A 21,468-nucleotide genomic window follows, 5' to 3' on the forward strand; every position below is an offset into this window, starting at 1 on the left:
CTTTCTCACATTGTGACATTGACATATGTGTTTTCAATTAAATTGAGTTCCCATTTTGCTCTACTCATTTGGCAGCAGCCACAAGTTCACAGAAAAATATGAATAGACAAGGGGAAGGTGCACAAACGGGGGTGGGGGTGGAAGAGTCAGAGAATCAATTTACAGTTTGTCAAGATCAGAGTATTAATGCCTCCCTTTTATAAAAAAAAAAAATTAATGCGCTGGGTCCTTGTCCGTCATGGATCATAACAGCCAGAGCAATGCCTTATTGAAAGCTCACTATGTGTCGGGCATGTTGCTAAGTGCTTTATAAGTGCGTTATCTCATTTAATCTTCAGAACACCCTAGCGAGTAGTTCAGTGGTCGGTACCCTCTGAAAGGGCTTTAAGAGATTAACTGGCCTGGGGTCACACAGTCGGAATATGATGGGACCAAGATGAAAACACAGGCCTTTCTGACTCCAAAAGGTCAGAGTCAGGCAGCCTGGGTGGCTCAACGGCTTAGTGCCGCCTTCAGCCCAGGGCCTGATCCTGGGGTCCCAGGATCGAGTCCTGCATCGGGCTCCCTGCATGGAGCCTGCTTCTCCCTCTGCCTGTGTCTCTGCCTCTCTCTCTCTCTGTGTGTCTCTCATGAATAAATAAATAAAATCTTAAAAAACAAAAACAAAAACAAAAAAAGGTCAGAGTCTTCACTCGGCCCGATGTTCCAACAGGACACATGCCGATGGCAGCACTAGAAGTTTGGAGCCACTGATGTGTGGGCCCCTGCTGTCCTGGCTGTCAAGGTCTCTCCTGTCGCTGCTCTTCTCACCCAGCAGGCAATGTGACATTGCTACCATTGGAGATAGGAGGAAAAAAAAAAGAGACAAATGTGGAATATCTTCCAATCTATGACTTGAATCGAAACCGAAATAAAACTAAACTTGAAAATGCACACGATCTTGGGACTAGAGCAGCCGCCAGGTGTGTCTGCGGCACCCACTCAGCCTGGGAGGGAGAGCCTGGGAGGGAGAGGAGTCGGGGGGCTGGCTTTCTAAACTCCCCCCCCTCCCAGAAAGAGGCTTTGGGCAAAAATACATCTGTACATAGAGGAAAAATGCCCCGCACCTCCCCGATGCGTATTTCCCGGAGAAAACATCCAACCAAGAACTATAGTTGCCATTGTGGTGCGCTGTGCGTGTGTCATTTTAGAAATGTACCTCTATGTTCCTCCAGCTGGAGGCTGGGGGCCTACGATCTTAGAGGTCCCCTCTCCTGGAAAGCACGCTGACAATAATTCAAGGACTCTCTTGGAGGTGGCCAATGGGAGAAGCTGGGGAAGTGCTACTTTTGAGTGGCTAGCCGGGCTCTCTTTCTTCCCCAGAAAAAAAAAAAAAAAAAAATTGTCTAAGGGGAAAATTTCTTAGTGTGTAAAACTGAAAAGCAGAACTCAGTACAGTATATAAACCTAACAATGCCGTATGAAAATGCAGTAAAAATAGAGTCAATTATACACTGTCAAAGCTTTTCTCTAAACAGCTGCCTAACAGAATATGACAATTTTTCCTACAATGTAGTAAAAAATAAAAAGAAGTTCTCTCACAATGCCAACTACGCAGGGCCGAATTCATTAACACTTTATTACCTTAAACTCCATTGTAGGAGAAAAATAATATGACGCAACTTGTCACTTTTTCTTTTCCCGGTTTTGTTACTGTGACACATTAAGATTTGGGCGCCTGCTAGTGTGTTGTGATCTACATTTAATGATCTTAACAGGGACTTAGTAAGACATTGTTCGTTTTTCCTGCGCTATCCCGGAGCGGGGTGTTACATGAACAGTGAGACCCAATTATATCATAGTGTAATTTACAAAGGAGGAAAAAAAAGTTCTTTTCATGGCGTGTTCCCCAAGGAGACTAGGAGTATTGTAGCAGTTTCTTGGCTCTGCTTTGCAACAATATAATTAGCTATAATCTGAGCATTTGCATATAGTACAGAGAGCAGGACTAATTCTCCGCTTGCTGGGTTAGGATGTAAAATGGTCTTTTATAAGACAGTCGCTCTGATACACCTAATTTTACTTAGCGCATTTGCATCTATGTTGTGGCTGATCGTCGCAAATGGAAATTGTCACTCTCAATACGGAAGAAAAATGAGCAAATGCATCATAATGAAAGGTGATTTTTTTTTTTTAACCAACAGATTTTAATCAAGGGCCTGTGATGGATTCAGAATTGGGACAGAACCCCTATGCCTTTGCGAGAAAAGTCCGGGCTTTATTTCTGTCCGAACTTTCTGGCTTTGCAGTTAGGCTTCCATTTCGTACACCCTGTAATTTATACTTGGAGACGTCAAGTCCTTTGGCACGATATCTGGAGCTCCTACCCTAAGCACGGGTCTTTGCTTGCTTAAACAAAGAAACAGACAAACAAGAAAACACTAGTTTGTGAGATTGAGGAATAGAGAGTTTATTAGTTTGCTATCTCTTTCTTATAAATTGTCCACTTTCTCTCATTCTCACCCTTAACCACCAAAGTTGGTGATTGATCACAGTCCCATAAACTAGGTACATCAGTTGGTTTGCAGCTTCGGAAGTGTGTGTGTGTGTGTGTGTGTGTGTGTGTGTGTGTGTGTGTGTGTGTGTTTAGTTCCACAGTGTAAGGCAAACCTCAGTCAACATTATCCTTGAGAATCACCCACCGTCACACTCAAGAAAGTTAAGAAGCTCCGTTATTAGAAGTCAGTGGGAACTGAGCTCGCTGAGGGAGGGGTAGATTCACAGCCATTTCCCATTTCAAGCTCCCCCCAGGGCACACCTTGTGAGTGGAATAGCCTCATGTGGAAGTAATTAGCTCTTCCATCCAAACAGAAGGGTTTAGTTGGCAATTAAGCATGGCCCTCTTTACTCTCACTAGAATGCAAGCTCTCCTGGAATGTTGGTCTTGTTCGCCTTTGCCTCAGAACTAGCACAATGCCTGACCCATAGTAGGCACTCGGTAAGTTTGCGTGCAAAGAATGATCGAAAGGATTTGCTAATCTTTCAACCAGCAGCCACAGGAAGTATACTAAAAAACCTGTGGTGGATATCAAGCCCGGATGGTCTTCTTAAACATCACCATCGTACTACTTTGAAAATTCAAAAGATGTAGAGATGGGCTGCTAATTTGTTTTCTCCAAAGTTTGATTTGTTTTCTCATTGCAGGATTGGGCATGTGAAATTCAGTACCTTTGGAATGGGTCGGAGTAGAGGTCTGGCCGGCCAATAAGCATTGATTGGACGTTGGGGGTCTCTTGAACTTCTAGAAATGTAAAATGTTAATGCTACAAGGACTGTGGGAAATAATGGAGTCTGGGACTTCACATTCACACGTGGGTGTTAGGGGTTGAATTGTGTGCCCCCCAAGATACATATATGTTGAAATCCTAATGCTTAATTCCTCGGAATGTTACCTTATTTGGAGGTAGTCTTTACAGAGGTAATCAAGTTATAATGAAGTCATTGGGTGTGCTTTAATCCAATATAACGGATATATAACTTTTATAGAAAAGTTTCAATAATAGTGAAAGAACTCCCATATACCATACACCCGGGTTACCAATTGTTGACAATTGCCACATTTTTTGCCATAACCCATTATCCACCTATTTACCTACCTCCTTACTACATGTCTATATTCCTCCCTTATTTCAGAGTGTTTTTCCTAACAACATGGGTATTTCCTTATGTAATTGCAATATAATTACCCAAATCAAGAAATTTAATATTGATATTAACCTATAGACATTATTCAAATTTTACCAATGATGGCAACAATGTCATTTATAGCATTTTTTTTTTTCTGGATGAAGATCCAATTCAGGATCTTGAAACTTTAATGTCCTTTTATTTGGAATGATTTCTGAGGCTGAGGGTATTGACATATTTTTAAGAGTGTAAGCCATCTGTTTTGTAGAGTGTCCCTCACTCTCGGTTGGCCTGATGTTTTCTCATGATTAGATTCAAGTGTACGTCGCTGGCAGGAAACCACTGAAGTTCTGGCGTGCTCTTCCCAACACATCACACGTGACTCTGCTTTGTCTCATTAGCTTCCTGTCCCCCCGCCCCCCACTCTGTAGATAAAAATGACAGAGAATTTAAGTTTTAAAACATTAAAAAAAAAAAAAAACCAAAATGACAGGGCAATACCGAGTACAACTAAATACAACCTTTGAGAGGAAAAATCAGTTCTTCATCATACACAGGAATGTTATAGTCTCCAGAGCATCTTTCTTTGTATTTTTAATGGGGGACAATTTTATTAGTTCTTACTTTGTTTCGTTGAATTTCAAAAAACTGTTCAGGTTGTAGAATGCTTGGCTTTGGGGCCCCTTTTATAGATTTTTGAAAGATCATCTTTCTAAATGCAAATACCAGAAAACAAACTGTAAAGCCACCCCCATGTCTGCAAGTAAAACAAAAAGCAAAACAAGCTGTTCAACCAAACATTATTGTCTTTGAGTTTTCCTGTTGATAACTTGTCCTGGCCCATTTGTTCTGTTTCCTGTGAGCCCAGTCTAGCAGCTTAGAGATAGCTGGGTCTGAAGCTGTAAAGAAAAAAAAATTGTGGGGGTAGAGGGTGCAGAAAAGGTTGTAGTTAAGGAGAAGTTCATCACTGATATCACATATTCGACAAGTTGGGGAAGAATGGACCATGTTGATTTTTTTTTTAAAGATTTATTCATGAGAAACACAGAGAGGGGCAGAGACACACGCAGAGAGAGAGGGAGAAGCAGGCTCCATGCAGGGAGCCCAATGTGGGACTTGATCCTGGGACTCCAGGATCATGCCCCGGGCTGAAAGCAGGCACTAAACCGCTGAGCCACCCAGGGATCCCCATGACCATGCTGAATTTTAACTGCAGAATCCACTTTCAACTGGTGGAACACAAATGAGTCCAGATGAAAGCTATGATTTTCTACCAGCATGCCTTCCCAAAGGGTACAGGGGGAGTGGATTACTAGTGGGTGAGGGATACTAGTTCCCTAATCCTGTAGGGTGATTTGGTGGGGCCTGGGAAATTGGAATCCCTGGGCCGGTTGCCTCTGACCACTAGCAGCCTATGAATTTCTCTTACTTTTCCTCTTAAAATTATTACCACCTTTTTATGCCTACGATGAAGTAAAAAGACTGGCAAACACTACAGTTGTCTGCTTTCCGTTCTCTCTCTCTGCAGGCAGGTGCCTGAAGGCGGGACTTGAGTGTTACTCATTGGTCTTCTGCAGCACATGGATCGGGGCCGAGCACAAAATAGTTGCTCAAATGTATTCATTGCATCAAAATTGCTGAAGAGTCGCATCTTGCAGACAGCGTGAGAGGAGCTGTGGTGGGTAAGTAATAAGATGCTGCTTTGAGGGGCCACTTTCCCAACAGCTGTTGACTTGGAGGAACAGAGCGCCTTTTACAGCACAGCGAAAAGGACACCTTGAATCTAAAATAGAGCAAATGACAAAGTGGTGAAAGAAGAGACACCTAACACATTTCTGGAGGAAGAGAGTGAACCCAATCCCTGACAGGATTAGCAGGTTAATTAAAGAATCTATCCTGATGATGCTGGCACATCTTCAATTCAGACTGACATTAACTCAAGGCACAGGCCCCAATCTATCTTTTCCACCAGCTGCCATGGAGCTGAAATGCTTCCCAGACAAGTCAATTCTTAAGGACCTTCTCGGCATGTGTAATTCTATCCCAGTGGAACCCACTCCAGGACAGCTCATGGATTAGCAGGAACAGGGTTATCTGATTAACTCTTGACTACCTCGTAAAGGTCAGTGGGTGGTCTGGGTAACAGGAAGGAAAAGTGTAGAGGGGGGAAATGAACACTCTCCGAGCATCTGTAACGCACCTGGCACAGTGCTAGGCACACGGCACAGCTTAATTCCCGTCATGTGGTGGTTAAGAGGGGCCACTATGCAGTCAAATAGACCTGGGTTCAAATCCCAGCTCTGCCATATTCTGGCTGGATGACTCTGGGTAGGTCACTTTTCTGTAAGCCTTGGTATTCTTACCTGCAAAACAAGGACAGTAATACTACTATGTTATTTTCTCAGGGACACCGTATGAGATGATAACAAACTTGGTGTGTTAAAACAGCTGAAATATATTCCCTCATGGTTCTAGAAGCCAGAAATCCAAAAGCAAGGGGTCAAGAGGTTGAACACCCTCTAAAGGCTCTAAGGGAGAATCCTTCCTTGTCTCTTCCAGCTTATGGTGACTCCAAGCATCCTTTGGCTTGTGGACGCATCGTTCCCATCTCGGCCTCTGCCTTCACGCCTTCCCCTCTGTGTCTTCTAGTCTATCTCTTTCAAGGACATTCTTCATTGAATTGGGGTCCACCTGGGTAATCCAGGATGTTCTCATCTCAAGATCATTAACTTCATTACCATTTTTAAGACCCTTTTTCAAGATAAGATCACAGGTTCCAGGGGTCAGGACATGGGCATCTCTCTCTCTCTCTTTTTTTTTTTTCATTGTTTGTTTGTTTTTTCGTTTTATTTTTATGGGCATATCTTTTGGCAGGGAGTGAGCAGTGGTGGGCACCATCAGCCCACTACAATCTTCTTTGGACTTTCTGTTTGGTATAAGGTTTAGTGATTAGAGATTATATATGTGGTGTTTATCTTAGCACATAGTAAGGACTCCGCGAATGTAACTGTAGAGAGCTGTCACACACAACGTTATGAAGTCTGAGAAGTAGGCCTCAGCAACTTTTTTCTTGTTACCTGTTGAAGTAGGTTCAGAGAGGTTTATTACCTCTCCCAAGTTCACCAAACTGGCTTTTCTATTCAGTGCTGAGTAACCACAAAATCTGTGGTTTGGCCCCTGACCATGAAGAACGAGTTGGATCCCCCCAATACAGACCCTGAGACAAAGATTTGGGTACAAGTAGATTATTTAGAAAGTGATTCCAGGAAGCAGTGAGAGAGCAGGGGGAATGAACAAAGAAAGGAGAGAAGCCAAGGAAAGCTGAATTAGTGAGCGGGTCACTGCTGTGGGTACCTGGGCCCCGATCCCACCAGGGCCTCTTGAGAGGTCAGTGAATATGATAACTGTCCACCAAGACTCAGGAGACACCCAGGGTGGGCTATGGGAATATTAGAGGGGCATCAAGAGGAGCATCTCCTACCCCTAGCAACTCTGTGGTGACAGAGTTCTTGGAGGGTCAGAGTGAGCTCTGAAATTAAGGGTGGGAAAAGGCAATAGAAGACGACTGTAGCTTTTGGTAATTTTGCTGCACCACTCTTGGAAGGTGTCATGGGATCCCAGAATCTCAGTGCTGACGGTGGCTTTACAAGTCACGTGGTCTGACCTCACTCCTGTTGCTGTGGTCCCCTATGCAACATCCTGTATCCTCGTACTTGTCCTCAGTGGTCATCTATAGCCACTACATATGTACTCGCAGGACCAGAGGGCTCACGAGTCCCTGAGGCAGCCTGATCCGTAGCTGTCCGGCTCTAATCGTGAATAAGATCCCACGTTGAGACAAAATTGGACTCCCCAGGTCTTCCGCCAATGGAATTCAGTTCTTTTCCCTGGACGCCTCTCCTCCCTAAGCGATCTGCCTTGGCTTACATAATACTTCCAGCTCTACAGCCCTACCCTGTCCCTGCCCTAGAGCTGTGGCTCTTTGGAGACACTGTGTTCTGCTCCTCTAGGACTCCTGCTTCTAATGGCATAGGAAGTAGCTTAAGTGGTTTTAGAATAAAATATAACTGCACCCTCAGGGACAATTGGAGCATATGGTGTAGTAAGAAGAAGGTCCATTCAACAAATGCCAAATAAGCACTTACTTTGTGTCATATCCTCAGATCCGTGGCCAAGAGTCTGTTGGGAGCAATGGACATAAAAACCACCAACTATGATGTCCAGCATAAAGGTCTTGAAAGGTCATTTTCAGAGGGGCAGAATGAAGTGTGCTATGCTTACCAAAGCCTGAAGGACTGCATGCTCTGAGGATAGCAGTTTCATCAAGGGAATTCGGGAAGACTTCACGGAGGTGGCATTTGAATTGGGTTTTGAAGGTTGGTTAGGATTTTAACAGCTTCTGTTCCTGGCAGGAAAGGAATCTGAGAATATGGGAATGGCACAAGAAAGTTCTGGAAATGAGGCCATCTATCCTTCCTTCATAGAACAATAAGTTAAGCGTTTTTAGAGCTTAGGGTGTGTAATATATATGTGTTTATATGGTTAATAACACATGACCCTGGTGTGGTAGCTGCGAGACTCATTTAGACTGTATTGTAGATAACTGGCCTTGACTTACTCATTAGATGATAGGAAAGTCTTCAAGTGCTTTTATTACAGGAAATAGAAATACTCTGTTTTATTTGTAAAAGGATTTTTACCATCATCATAGAGGATAGGCTGGATTGTGGGGGAAATGGAGACAGGGAGATCAGGTAAGAGTTGGGTACAGAAATTCCATGTAAAGGACTTCACTTGCCCGTGCTTCTATGCCTTTCTCTTTTTTCTTTTCTTTTCTTTTCTTTTTTCTTTTCTTTTCTTTTCTTTTCTTTTTTCTTTCTTTTCTTTTTTCTTTCTTTTATCTTTTTTCTTTCTTTTCTCTTTCTTTTCTCCTTTCTTTCTTTCTTTCTTTCTTTCTTTCTTTCTTTCTTTCTTTCTTTCTTTCTTTCTTTCTTTCTTTCCTTCCTTCCTTCCTTCCTTCCTTCTCTCCATTCATCCATCCATTCATCTATCCAATCTTTGTGCTAAGTATTAAGGTTTTGGACAAAGAGATTTCTATCTTCAAGGGGCTTATAGAGGAAGTTAAGAGAGAGGAAGGGATAAAAATGTATTTCAGAATTGAAGTAGACTCTCATTACTGCCTAACTGCATATAAATGGAAAAGAAGGAGGAAAAAGTAGGAAAAACTCTTCATACTGGAACGTCTTCACATCTGAATGCTAGGCCCAACCATACTATTCATTGGCTGCGTGACCTGGGACAAGTTCTACACTTTCTGGTCCTATTTTCCTCATTCACAAAGTTTGGACTTGATGTCTTCCAGTGCTTGGCATTCTAGGATTCTTTTATTCTCTTACTTTGTCTATTATTTAGTAAGAGAAAGAGTGAAGGTTAAGAACTGGTAAACCGTGAGGGATTAGAGTATAGGACAGTGTGAACCTGGGAGGACACAGGTGTAGTAAGCACAGGTATCGCTAAAGCTTTGTTCTATCTGTTCATCTCCCAGTTTCTAATGTGCTTCCCCTCTTCTGGCTCTGACCTCTCTGTATACCCCCAGAAGCCTCTGGTGCCTTCTCTGAAGCCAGAGATGACCACAGTTCTTTCCCTCCCTTCTCAAATGGATCTGGGCCCTGTACAGGTTTGAGGCACTTTCAGATTCACCAGTCCCCGGACCAGCAGGACATGGATTGCAGAACTCTTGGATAGGACACTGACCTCCCTCCTGCTCTGTGGGCTGGCTACCTGGTCCCTCTGCACTACAGCTTGTTTGCATTCCTCCCCTTGGCTTCTCCTTAGGCAAGGCCTAAGGTTATAGAGCCACTAAGGTTATAGAGTCAAGGACCTAGGAGCGCATAAGCTGTCATCCATTCTAGAAGTCTGGGATCTCCTGAGGGCAAAGATCACACATTACGTACTTGCTATCAGCCCTACTAAACACAGGTCCTGGTCTATAATAAGTGCTCAGGCAATGCTCATTGAAGAAATAAATGATTGAATGAGTGATTGGAACCGATCATATAATAATGACAAAACTGAGGTCCAGGATGGCCAAGTGGCTACTGAATTAGAGCCAGAGTCCTACCTGAGCACCCTTCCTTCTTGGTTACAGGTCTTTAAAATGAAGATGGTAATATATTCCCTGAAAAGCTAGCTGTTAGCTGTTGTGAGCATTAAACAGATGTCACATATAAAGCTTCTAGAATGGTGCTGAATGCAGCTTGTACCCAAAAGTTTTAGGATCTAGGGCAAGGCTGCCCAGAGTGTCAATGGCAATCTCCTGATCTTTGGGAAAGAACTAGGGATGTCATGTAAGGAATGCCTTATTTGAAGGGTTTTAAAGACCATGGAAGCTTTCTCTGTCTATGGCAGCTCTGGATACAGCCTTGTTAGGAGAGGGATGGACCCAGTGACCTGGACCCTTTCCAATCCCTTTTGACTCTTGGAACCAAGGCTGCATTTCTGAGCCTGACCATTGGGTGGCACCAGCCCATCAGGTTAGGTAGCTCACAGAGCCACCAGGGCGCTCAGCTTCTCAGCAGGGGAGTTGGAAAGGGTTGGGGGGCAGGGAGCAAGCAGGAGTGGGGTGGGGGAAGGAGCAGCTTAGAGAGTCCAGGTGTTTGTGCCTCTGTGAGCTGTGTGTGTGCCTTTGTGCACGACTGGGATGGGGGGTGGGCTATATAAGCATTAGGAGGGTGTATGTGTGTGTGTGTGTGTGTGTGTGTGTGTGTGTGCATGCGTGCCTGCCTGTGTGTGAGAGAGCTAACAACTTGCAGAAAGGGGGCCTTTGTTTCACTCCTGTTTATGTGCAGGGAAATCATTTGACCTAAATGAAATCACTCTGCCCCAAGGATATTAGTGTACGGTTGTGGATGAAGTCAGGTTTGGGATGTGAAATTTTCAAGATGTTAGAGCTATTAAAATGTGTTTTATTGACACTCTCATTTTTTAGATGGGAAAAACTGAGGCCAGAAGGGGCTGTCACTGGGCTGGGGTATGCCACAGATCCTTGGTGGGCAGGGCCAGAGTTCCGGCTCTCTGACCCCGTATAGGAAGATCTCCACATTTGACCTTTTGGCATGGACACGGAAGGATGAAGGAGCTGGACCATCTGGTCAAGATGGGTGACCTCCACGAAGAAAACTCAGGAAGATGGGGTCCATGACCCCTGCTCAGTCGAAGTCCTAATTCAGCATGAGCATCCTGGACTTCTCAGCCCCAAGTTTCACTCCTCCTATCTGGGCCTAGAGCCAGCCCAGAGAGCCCTGCCATCCTCCTGAGGGCAGCTGACACTGCTCGGGGTGCCATGGCAGGAAAGTGTGGTCAGGGACTGGAAGCCAGATTTCTGGTCATCTGCTCTGTGTCCTCTTCCTGCTGTCCTGGTCTCTGCCTCACTCCTTTGGCTTTTTCTGTCCCCTCAGTGGCTGAGAGGAGACACTCTGGGGGCACCAGGTAGCTCTGGCTCTGCCTTGCCAAGGCCCCTCAGGGTGTCTCCATATCCTTTAATATGGACCTGGAATCAGACCCAAGGTCTGATGATGGTAATAATGATTTGTGCTGGGATTGGCCTGAAGCTGGTAAAAATGACGATAAGAACTGTCATTTATTTTTCTAGCGTTTGCTCCAGGCACTATACTGGGTTCTTTGGCTCTGGCATCAGACGGCCTGGGCTTAGATTTTGGCTCCATCAACCAGCTCCATGACTTACTAACTTCAGAGCCAACTCCCTAACTTAGGAGCCTCCTATCTTCTCAGTTGCTACATGTCAAAACCGGAGGTGTCACCAGCATCTACTGCAAGGGTCGTTGAGAGGTTTGAATGAATGGACACATAGAAAGTGCCTGAAACTGATGAATCTCAATACACATTGTTATGCTTTAATCCTCAAAACAACCCTGCCAAAAATGCCAGGTATGGCGATCTCACTTTATGAATGAAGAAACTGAGACCCAGGGTGGTCTTGTGTGCGGTGGCACAGCTGGGAAGTATGGACATTATAACAGAAGCCAAGTCTATGGATTCCGACCTTATGCCGGCCCTCTGAGGCCCTTTATTGTCCCATCGCCAAGCCCAGACACAAGGAAGGGGGATTCTTTTCAAGAACAAAATTCAGTAAAAGCAGAATCAAGTCTGCATATGTTTTTACACTTATATATAATTGTGTGAGAGAGTAACAGGGAAGTTAAGAAAAACAGATTTTGGAGGGTACCTGGGTGGCTCGCTCAGTCTGTTACGTGTCTGCCTTCGGCTCGGGTCATGATCCCAGGGACCTGGGATCAAGCCCTGAGTTGGGCTTCCTGCTCAGGGGAAGTCAGCTTCTCCCTCTCCCTCTGCCCACCCCCTACCCTGTTCCTGCTTTCTTTCTTTCTCATTTGCTCTCTCTCTCTCTCTCTCAAATAAATAAATAATTTAAAAAAGAGAAAAAAAATTTAAATGACCTTTTCCTAGACCTAATGTTTTTATCAAGCTCTGAATCTGTCTTGAATACTAATAGGTTTGTATTAGGGTGTTTTAGGAGAGGGGCACATCCCAGAAACTCTCCCTGGTCTGCTAGGAATCCTGTACTCACGCTGCCTCCCCTCCAAACTACCCATTTTTTGTCGATCACATGCATGGCGCAGGGTGGATCTGGACTGGGTAGTAGGTGAAGGGTGTCCCACAGACTACCAGCACAGTTCATAATCACTGCCCCTTTATGGGCTCTGTGCAAATGCACAATCGGCTTCATATAAAACATAGTTATGAGCACTCATTATAGTGGGAGGTAGTAGTTAACATAGAAATTACCCAATTGCAGATGTGTGATGTCAGGCCACTAATGAACCAGCCTGGCAGCCTCGTGGTTCCCACCTGATCCAAGAAGGGGCCTCTGGGCAGCTTTACCCCAGCCGGTGTGGAGCCATTAAGATAAGGGGATATTTGCTGGACTGCAGCCTCCTTTGACTTCTTCCCAGTGAAGACCCCCTCCATCCCATCCATCCCAACCTGACAATGAACTCCCAGCACATCTGTACCCATCCATTCACCCAACCAGTATCTTTGGAGCACCCACTCCGTATAGCATTGGAAAAATCTTGGTGAACGGTATCAACTCGTTCCTTGGCTTTCGTGGATCTTGCAATGGGCACCTTCAGATCTTACAAGTGTGTTTATAAGCTAACCCAATGCCTTTCAGGATCCAGAAGACCTATCTGACCCCCACATGTGCAGCACCAGCTGGGCAGGTGGGCTGGTGGCTGAAGTGGCTAGAGGCAACAGTTTAGTACTATGGGGAGGGAGGGTGCTAGAGAATGTGACCTCTCAGCAGGACCTCTGAGGCTGGAACCAGGAGCCAAATCAGTAGACCAGACCTCTAATAGAAAGTGAACCAAAACTCCAAAATTCCATCTGCTACCTATGGTTTATTCTTCACTTGGCAGCCAGAGTGATCTTTTAAATACTTAAATCATATTGCGTTTCTCTTTTCCTTAAAGCTCTCCAATGTTTCCTCTTGTGCTAGGAATAAAATCCAAACTCCTCTCCTTGGCTTGGAAGGAACCCGGATGGTCTGTCCTTTGCCTGCTTCTGAAGCCTTGTATCTTCGAGTTCTCCTTGCTGCCCACTTGCCCCATGTACACTGGCTTGCTTTCTCTCCCTGTAACACTGGCAAGCTTAGCCTGCCCTCAAGGGCTTTGTACTTTTTATCTGCCTGACATGCTGTTCTCCCAAATTTTCCAAAGGTTGGCACCTCTTGTTATTCAGGTCTCAACTCAAGCGTCACCTCAGAGAATCCTCCCCTGACCATCCGTTCAAAATCAGTTTCTCCTTGCAGCTCGCTTACTTTTCATCATAGTTCCCTGTTTTGTTTTCATTGTGGAAATGATCACGAGTTGAAGTTATATTATTTGCTAATTTTTCTTATCTTCTAACTGGACTATAAGCTCCGTGAAGGAAGGGAGCTCGTTTGGCTTGTTTATTGTTGTATCCTTAGAGCCACACAGTAGAATCCCAGTTACATTTGCTGAATGGATGAATGCACGCATGCACGAAGGAGTGAATATAAAGTGAACAGCAAGTATGGGAGCGAGATGAGGAGACCATGTAATTTCTGTCAGAGAGCCTCTCCGGCCATTGGCTCGTTTTGATTATCAGCTTCACGGTGTGTATAAGGCTCTGTTCATCTAAACATCCTAGTGGACAGAAGGTCTGGGAATATGTTCGGTCATTAAGTTCACTTCGAAGTAGGTTTAAACGGCCACTGAACTATTCTTTACGTCATTGCTGGGTATCGATCACTCTGAGTTGAGACATTGGGAGTTTTGAACTTTTCATCTAAGAATTGGTTATGGGATCCCTGGGAAGGCATTGCACCATGCTGTGATGCTGAGATGTGATCTGGGTCAGATTCCCAGAGACCTGGGGAAGCCCGCATTCCCAGCGGCAGTGCCATCAGAAATGTAATAGGTGTCCGCTCTGGTGACGTGATAGGGAATGTAGAGAAAGTTTGCCATCATCCATCTGAGCTCCTAGAGACCAATATTCTAACAATATCCAAATAGTAAAGGAATAACAATTCACCCATGATATCAATTATCTCAACAGAACTAACATATTTTATTCATCTGTCTTTTCTTCTAGGCTTTGTCCATATACGTCAAGTCCAATGATTTTCAAAATGTTCACGTGCAAGGCATCATTCAGTTGTTTAGGAAAATCTTACCAAGAGCTTAGTGTATGTCACAGGTAAGGCACTAGGGTGGAAAAAATGAACAAGACTCGATTACGCTCTCCAAGTGCTTGTAGACTAGAGGGAGGCAGAAGCTCCCCAAGACAGTAGTAGAATACCTGGAACCAGATCGTGTGGGTTCAAACCCTGGCTGGGGGCACTGGGAGAGTTATTTAACAGCTTTTGTCTTATTAGCCCTCTCATCAGTAAAACGAGGGTGATGAAAATAATACCTCAGAGGAAATACTTCTTGAAAAGATGATATAAATTAATATCTGGAAAGTGCTAGAACAGTGCCTGGGACATGGTAAATGCTAACTAAGTGTTAACTAGTACTCTTATAGGGCAAAGTTCTATAGACTTTGAAGAGAGAGAGGCACGGGGTTCTGTGGGGACATGTGACTTCTAAAGGACAGAGAGTATTTGCAAAAGATGAAGCTTCTAAAGGGGAGGCAGCATGATGTCAATGCAAGAGTAGGGTCATTGGGAAAGAGGGGCCTCTTCTTCGGTTCTGCCTTCATTACTTATCAGCTTTGTGGCTTTGGACACGTTTCATTTCTCTGGGAAATAGGTAGCATCACAGAGGAGTGCTGTGAAGAGCAAATACAATGACATTTGTGGGGCTTCTGGCACGTGGTGGGTGCTGGGAAAAGGCACTCATCATTAGGTCCCTAGGGACCCTCACTGCCGTGGACTGTGTGATGGCCTGAGTCTTGCCAGACCTTCTTGGGGATTGCCTTGGTGGAAAGACACCACCTCCTTTCGAGAGCAGCCTGCTTCCAACGACAGAGGCCCTAGGGGGCCCTCATTCTAACCGGAGATGACTCTGAAGGGCCAGTCTAGCTCCAGAGCTCCTCATGGCTTCACTTGAGGTCTTTTTTTTTTTTTTTTTCCACTTGAGGTCTTTATCGGGCCTGCATTATAGCTCAATGTGTGCTTCCACCCCTCCCTGCTTCCTTCATCAGGCTGCTGTAACAGGATACCCACCAACTGTTGGCTTCAGCAACTGGAACTTGTCACCTCACAGGTCTGCAGGCTATATACATCCCATGTCAAGGTGCCGGTGGGTTTAATTTCTGGTGAGACCTCTCATCCTGGCTTTAAACAGCTACCCTCTTACCATGTCCTCACGTGGCCTTTCCTCTGTAGAACACAGAAGGAGAGAGCTCCAGTGTTCCCTCCCCTTCTGATAAGGACACCAGCCCTGGCAGGTGAGGGTCCCACCCTATGACTTCCTTTAAGGCCCTGTATCCAGATACAGTCACACTGGGGGTTAGGCTTTTAACACATAAAGTTTGGAGGGACACAGTTCTCTTTTTTACAGGTGCGGACCCTAAACACATTCTGTAATAACCTCCTCCTGCAGACGCCTGTCTCAGGGTTTTCTTTCTGAGGAATCCGGGCTGTGGACACACTCCTAAATCATCTTGGTGCACATAGTGCCTAGAACATAGTAATTAATTAATATTTACTCAATGAATTCACATTTGGATTTGAATATAGTGTGAATGATTACTTAGCACCAGTATTTGTTAATAGTCAGAGAGAATAAAAATGTTCTCTTGTTATGGAGTTTTATTTAAGTATCCATGTGCACAGACATGACAAACTTCAGCCCAGTGACTGTGAGGATCAGACCCTTTACTTTCTGAGTTGGGTAAAGGGTCATCAGACTGGTGTAGGTCCCCCTTAGGAACATCTGAAGGGAAGAACGGAGAAAGAAATTCCCTCTGTCATCTGCTTTTTGAAAGCCAGTGTTGTGCCAGAAGCCTCGGCACATATTTTCCTACATACTTCTTACGACTGTCCTATAAAGCAGGAATCTTTGCCTCTACTTGACAGAGAAACTGAGGTTTTCTTCCCACGGCCAGCCGATGGCATAATTGAGAGTAAATCCTTGCCTGGCACCAAAGTCACTGAGAGGATAGTAGGGACCCCCCGATTCCTACTGCCTTTCATCAGAGGCACCTGCTCCCAGGCTGCTCCCATCACCTCCTGCTTCTCCACGTTGGTAGTGACAAGCCTGCCCACCCTCTCCCTCCCCATCGTCTGTGCACAGGCCCCATCCCAGCTGCTGTTTCCCAGAGGCCTTTGCAAGGCTGAGGAGCCAGACCTCTGGGGGTGAGTCTGACACTGGAAGTTAATGATGATCAGTTGAGACAAAACACTTGTTTACATGTTGCCATCATTAGAGGTTCCAGCCTTACCTCTGCTGGGCCTCCTGCCAGATGTTTGGAGGGGGTTTTCACAAGCTGTGCAGTTTACTAAATACAAAAGCACTCACATTAAGGCATTTTAGTATTAGGCAGTGCAATTCTGATAATGGGTAATTTGAATTTCTTTATCTGGAGCAAAAGGGACGAAGACATTCTTAGAATTTGCTCAGCTGGGACACACAGATGGTTGCTAGAGACATGGGGATTCTCTTCTTGAACCCCCACCAAGGAAAGCAATTCGGTTCAATGATCCTTTGAGCTCTGTGTCTGGCTCTTGGGGGATGCTGAAGCAACTCTTCCTGGGGAACCCAGGGGGACGTCATAGGAAAGAAACATTTGCACTTGGTGCTGGAGGACCGTTTTTGTTTCCCAGGTAGGAAGAAGGGACAGGGAAAGAGCATTCCAGAGGCGAGAACAGCATGTGTGAAGAACGGAGGCCTGGAAGTCTGTCTTATTGAGGGCAGAAAGCAGCTCCCATAACACTCCGCACTGGTTAGTGTCTGGCTGGTGGCCTCCCCACCAGTGGTTCTCAGCTCCACTTGAATATCAGGATCATCGCAGGAGCCTTAAAAAAACAAATTGCCCAGTCCTCCTCTCCAGATCCTGATATAATTAGGATCCAGATTTAATTAATTAGTCTGGGATAGGATTCAAACATCAGTAAGTTGAAAAGTTCTCCAGACTCTTCTAACATACAGTCGAAGTAGAGACCAATCCTTACATCCCAATGGCTGCTCACTGTCCCAACCTGGGGACAAATGCATCAGGGAGAAACTTTGGTCAACTTCTCAGATTTGTTACTGAGTGTGACTGAAGTGCAAGATGGGGCTTCCTGAGTGCTCAGCCTTGAGGGCAAACATTTCCCTTTGGGCTAGAGAGGCATATGAGGCACCCTCTTTCCTGTCAGAGCCTATTAGGGAAAGAATGACTTGTACAAAGAGTTCAACTTTGACCAGACCCGGACCGCATCAATCAAATCGGTAAACAAATACCAATAGGGCCCCTGTGCCTTTACCTACAACTCTCCTTCTGCTGACTTTTCTGGATGAAGAAAAAAAAAATGGTAAATTATTCAAGGTTGGGGAGAGCAGGTTTTGTAACTGTGAATTGTAAGACGGCTGAATAAGAAACCATAGTAGCCTATACATATTTTATCCCTATTTTTTTTTTTCACTCCCTTGCAGAAGATTTCAGTTTTCGTTTCTCCCAAGCAGGACTGCTCACTTTGACATTCCCCGGGTGTCTGTAGTACTAGGCAATAATTAAATATCAGGTGCATAAGTTGGTCTTTAATTTGACATGTGTGCTCCAGGCAATAACGGCACGCAGTGCCATGTGGGAGTGTAATTGCTAAGGAATAAAATCTTGTAGCGAGTGAGATCATTGTATCAGGTACGGTGTGACAGCTCATTTGATCATTATGCCCAGGCTAAAGAGTTTGCCTAATTAGTTTCCATTAAAACTCACCCTTTAATCAAGAGTTATTCTTGCATAAAGAATGTCACTCGGTCCAGATGAATGAACAATGGTTTCCCCTCGAGATTGGACTCTCGGCTGCACGGGGATGCCATATGTCTTTTCGAACAATCCACACCCGGCCCTCAGCTGGGAAGCCCGAGCAGGAATGGCTGGTATGAATGGAGAGGAGGGAAGGCATTGGGAGGAGAGAACTGGGTGTTCCCAGCCCTGGTAGCTGGGGCTCAGGGTCTCAGGGAAGCTCCCTGCCAGTCCCGGAGACCTGGGGTTCCAGAGTCTTCCATATGCAGAGAGAATGGGGACCACAGAGGGGAAGTGACTTGGTCATGGTCCAACAGCCAGTTGTGGCCTAGCTCTTCTGACTTGCAGGGCAAGGCTCTCTTTTCATCAAATGGTGACCTGGATTCTCCAGTTTCTTGGGAAAGAAGACACGGACCTCTCCCTCCCGACCCACCCTGAGCACCAGGCTTTGAGAAGCAAGAGCGAGAATGGGTGCCGGGTCCATTGGATACTCAGTTTAATTTCATTTCCCTTCCCTAGGCTCTGGGGCCATCATTCTCTCCATGGGAGTCCTGACTTTGTCCTTTAATAGTTGTGTGACCTTGGGCAGGTCTCCTAACCTCTTTAAGACTTTTTTTTTTTTTTTTTTTTTTTTGCCTACAGGGCAGAAGTAATGATACTTACCTTCTGGATAAAAGGATGCTTCTCTGCATCGCAGGAATTCAGAGACACCTCCTCCCCACTTGGGCTTCCCAAGGGACTCTGTTACGCCTTATTCCTGCATCCCAGGATGGGCTGTGACTCAAAAGAATTCAAAAGACTTTTGATGGTCCGGGTCTAAGGACACTTTAGGTTCACCGGGTGATTGACAGAGGCAATTTGCCATCAGATTCCAGTCCCATCCAGGAGTAGCTCACGTGCCAGCAGTGTCCAGTTGGGAGAAGATGCCACAACTGGACAGGGGGTCTGACAGAGGAAGCACCAAGTCATTGTGACTGTGGGCCTTTCCGGGGTCCTCCCCAGGCCAGTGATGCCCTAGTTCTTCAGGGAAATGTTTCTGTCCTGAGAAAATGTCTGCCAACGTTACAAGGGGCCCTATGGCTGCAACTCCACTGCTCCCGTGAATGCTCCTACCTCCGGATGCTGGTGATGGCCAGATCTGGTCTTCTTCCTTTCAACCCTGAACTTCTAGTCATCAGCCAGACACTCCACACCTCAGAACAACCCATTGGATCCTGAACTCATTCATGGCTCACCTACTTCTCAGCCTCATTTCTGTTTTGTGGGTTTTTTTTTTTTTTTTTTTTTTAGCCGACTTTGCCCAACCCTGAAGATCCAAGCTAAGTAACCTCAGGACCTGTGAGGCAGTAAAAAAGCCTGAGCCCCCAAGTTGGAGGCCTGACCTGAGGCAACTCACTCAAGCTGTCTGAGCTTCACTTAGCTTCCTCAGATTTAAAATGGGGGACAATTATACTATGTACCTCCCCAGAATCCTCCCAACATGACTCTTGCTTGCCTTTCCTCATCAGCCATCGTCACTTTCCTTTGAGTGGCCTTTGCTCCAGACACGCCAGCCTCCCTGCCCTTCCCAAATCACAGCAATTATGTTCGTTCATGCCTCCATGCATCTGCGCGCACTGGTGTTTTCTGCCTGAAATGGTTTTGCTTTCCATGCCCACCTGGCGAGCTCCTACCATTCTTTACATCTCGGTTCAAGAGTTCTGTTCCTTAAGCTTTTCTTGGGTTTTCCAGGCAAAGTTAGGGATTCTCTTCTTTACTGTCTCACGATACTGCCCTACCTACAGTCTATTTTTAATATCCTTACGCTTTCCTTTTATATTTTCTATGGTTTCCTCCATCTGATTTTCTAATTTACCACTTCATTTTTCTTCAAATTTATCTTGCCATTTATCTCATTATTTACTTCAGTTATATTTTTTATACTTGCATTTCCACTTGGTATCTCTTATTGGTTTCTTGTTCTTGCTTATGTTCCTACTATGTCGTCCCATGTCTCCTGGAGGGTCTTTGGCATGGTTATTTCACATTTTTGGATCATTTGTTTCAATAAATCTGCTTTCAGTGTTGTTCTGTGGGTTGTCTTTCTTTATAGTAATTATATCCTCAAATCTAGTTATTTTGGTTTATGAAGTCATGCTTCCCTGAGGCTATTGCTCATCTACTTTCTTTTCATAATGCAAACTGGGGAGGGAGGACAAGTTCAAGTGTTTGTCTGCATGGGTTTAAGAAGAGGGAACAGATGAGTCCCAGGGCAGAATGTCAAGGTCCCATAGGCCTACCGGCTGGAGTTTTACTTTTAAACCTGTAGGCTGAAGTTGCACGGAGAGAAGGTGGTCTCTTTCGGTTGTGTCCACCAGGCCCAGGTCGGGGAGGAGATGGCTGGAGATGTAGAAGCCTAAGGACCATGGAGCAGATCCAACCTGTTCTCATCAACTCTTTTTTCCCTAAGACTTTTTTTTTTTTTTTACAGCAGTTTTATGTTCGCAACAAAATTAAGAGGAAGATACAGAGATTTCTCATAAGCTGCCCCCCGCCATATGCAGAGTCTCCCCCATTATCAACATGACTCGTCAGAATGGTGCCTTTGTTACAACTGGTGAACTTACGCTGACACATCATAATGCCCCAAATCCACAGTTTACTTTAGGGGTCACTCTTGGTGTTGCGCATTGTATGGGTTTGAGCAAATGCATAATGACATATGCATATAATGACATCATTATAATAACATACCAAGTATTTTCAATGCCCTGAAAATGTTCTATTTATCCCTTTTTCATACACCTCACCACTGGTGACCAGTAATCTCTTTCTGTTTCCATTTGCCTTTTCCAGGATGTCTCAGAGTTGGAATCATACAATATGTACCCTTTTCAGATTGGCTTCCTTCACTTAGCAACATGTACTTAAAGTTCCCCATGTCTTTTCATGACTTGATATCTCATTTCTGTTTAGTGCTGAATGATGTCCCATTGTCTGGATGTACCACAGTTTATTTATCCATCTACCTAAGGAAGGATATCTTGGTTACTTCCAAGTTTTGGCAATTACGAAAGCTTAAAGCCGCTATAAGCCATCCATGTGGAGGTTTTTGTAGAGACAAAGCCTTAGCTGAATCTCAAGGAGTATGGTCGTTCAGTCAAATGGTAAAAGTCGGCTTATGTTTTGTTAATAAATCACCAAACTCTCTTCCAAAGTGGCTGTACCATTTTCCATTCCCAGCAGCCATGTATGAGGATTCCTGTTGCTCCATATTCTCATTGGCATTTGGTGTTGTCAGTGTTCTGGATTTTGGGCATTCTAGTAGGTGTGTCTCGCTGTTTTAATTCCTCAGCTCTTTACCCCAGT

General features: G+C 45.0%; 1 long non-coding RNA gene across 2 annotated transcripts in view; it reads left to right on the top strand.

Annotated features, from left to right (window-relative positions):
* Nucleotides 1-20,063, top strand: part of LOC111091612 — a 39,409-nt gene extending 19,346 nt beyond the window's left edge. Inside the window, exons 5-8 of one of the 2 annotated variants that reach the window (XR_005375374.1) lie at nt 5,195-5,348; nt 7,830-8,042; nt 14,320-14,424; nt 18,763-20,063. This is a non-coding gene — a long non-coding RNA (uncharacterized LOC111091612). The remainder of the gene's footprint in view (nt 1-5,194; nt 5,349-7,829; nt 8,043-14,319; nt 14,425-18,762) is intronic. The other variant, XR_005375375.1, reaches the window with a different exon arrangement.
* Nucleotides 20,064-21,468: the final 1,405 nt, after the last annotated feature.

Source organism: Canis lupus, chromosome 21 (assembly GCF_011100685.1).
Source record: "Canis lupus familiaris isolate Mischka breed German Shepherd chromosome 21, alternate assembly UU_Cfam_GSD_1.0, whole genome shotgun sequence".
Classification (NCBI taxonomy): domain Eukaryota; kingdom Metazoa; phylum Chordata; class Mammalia; order Carnivora; family Canidae; genus Canis; species Canis lupus.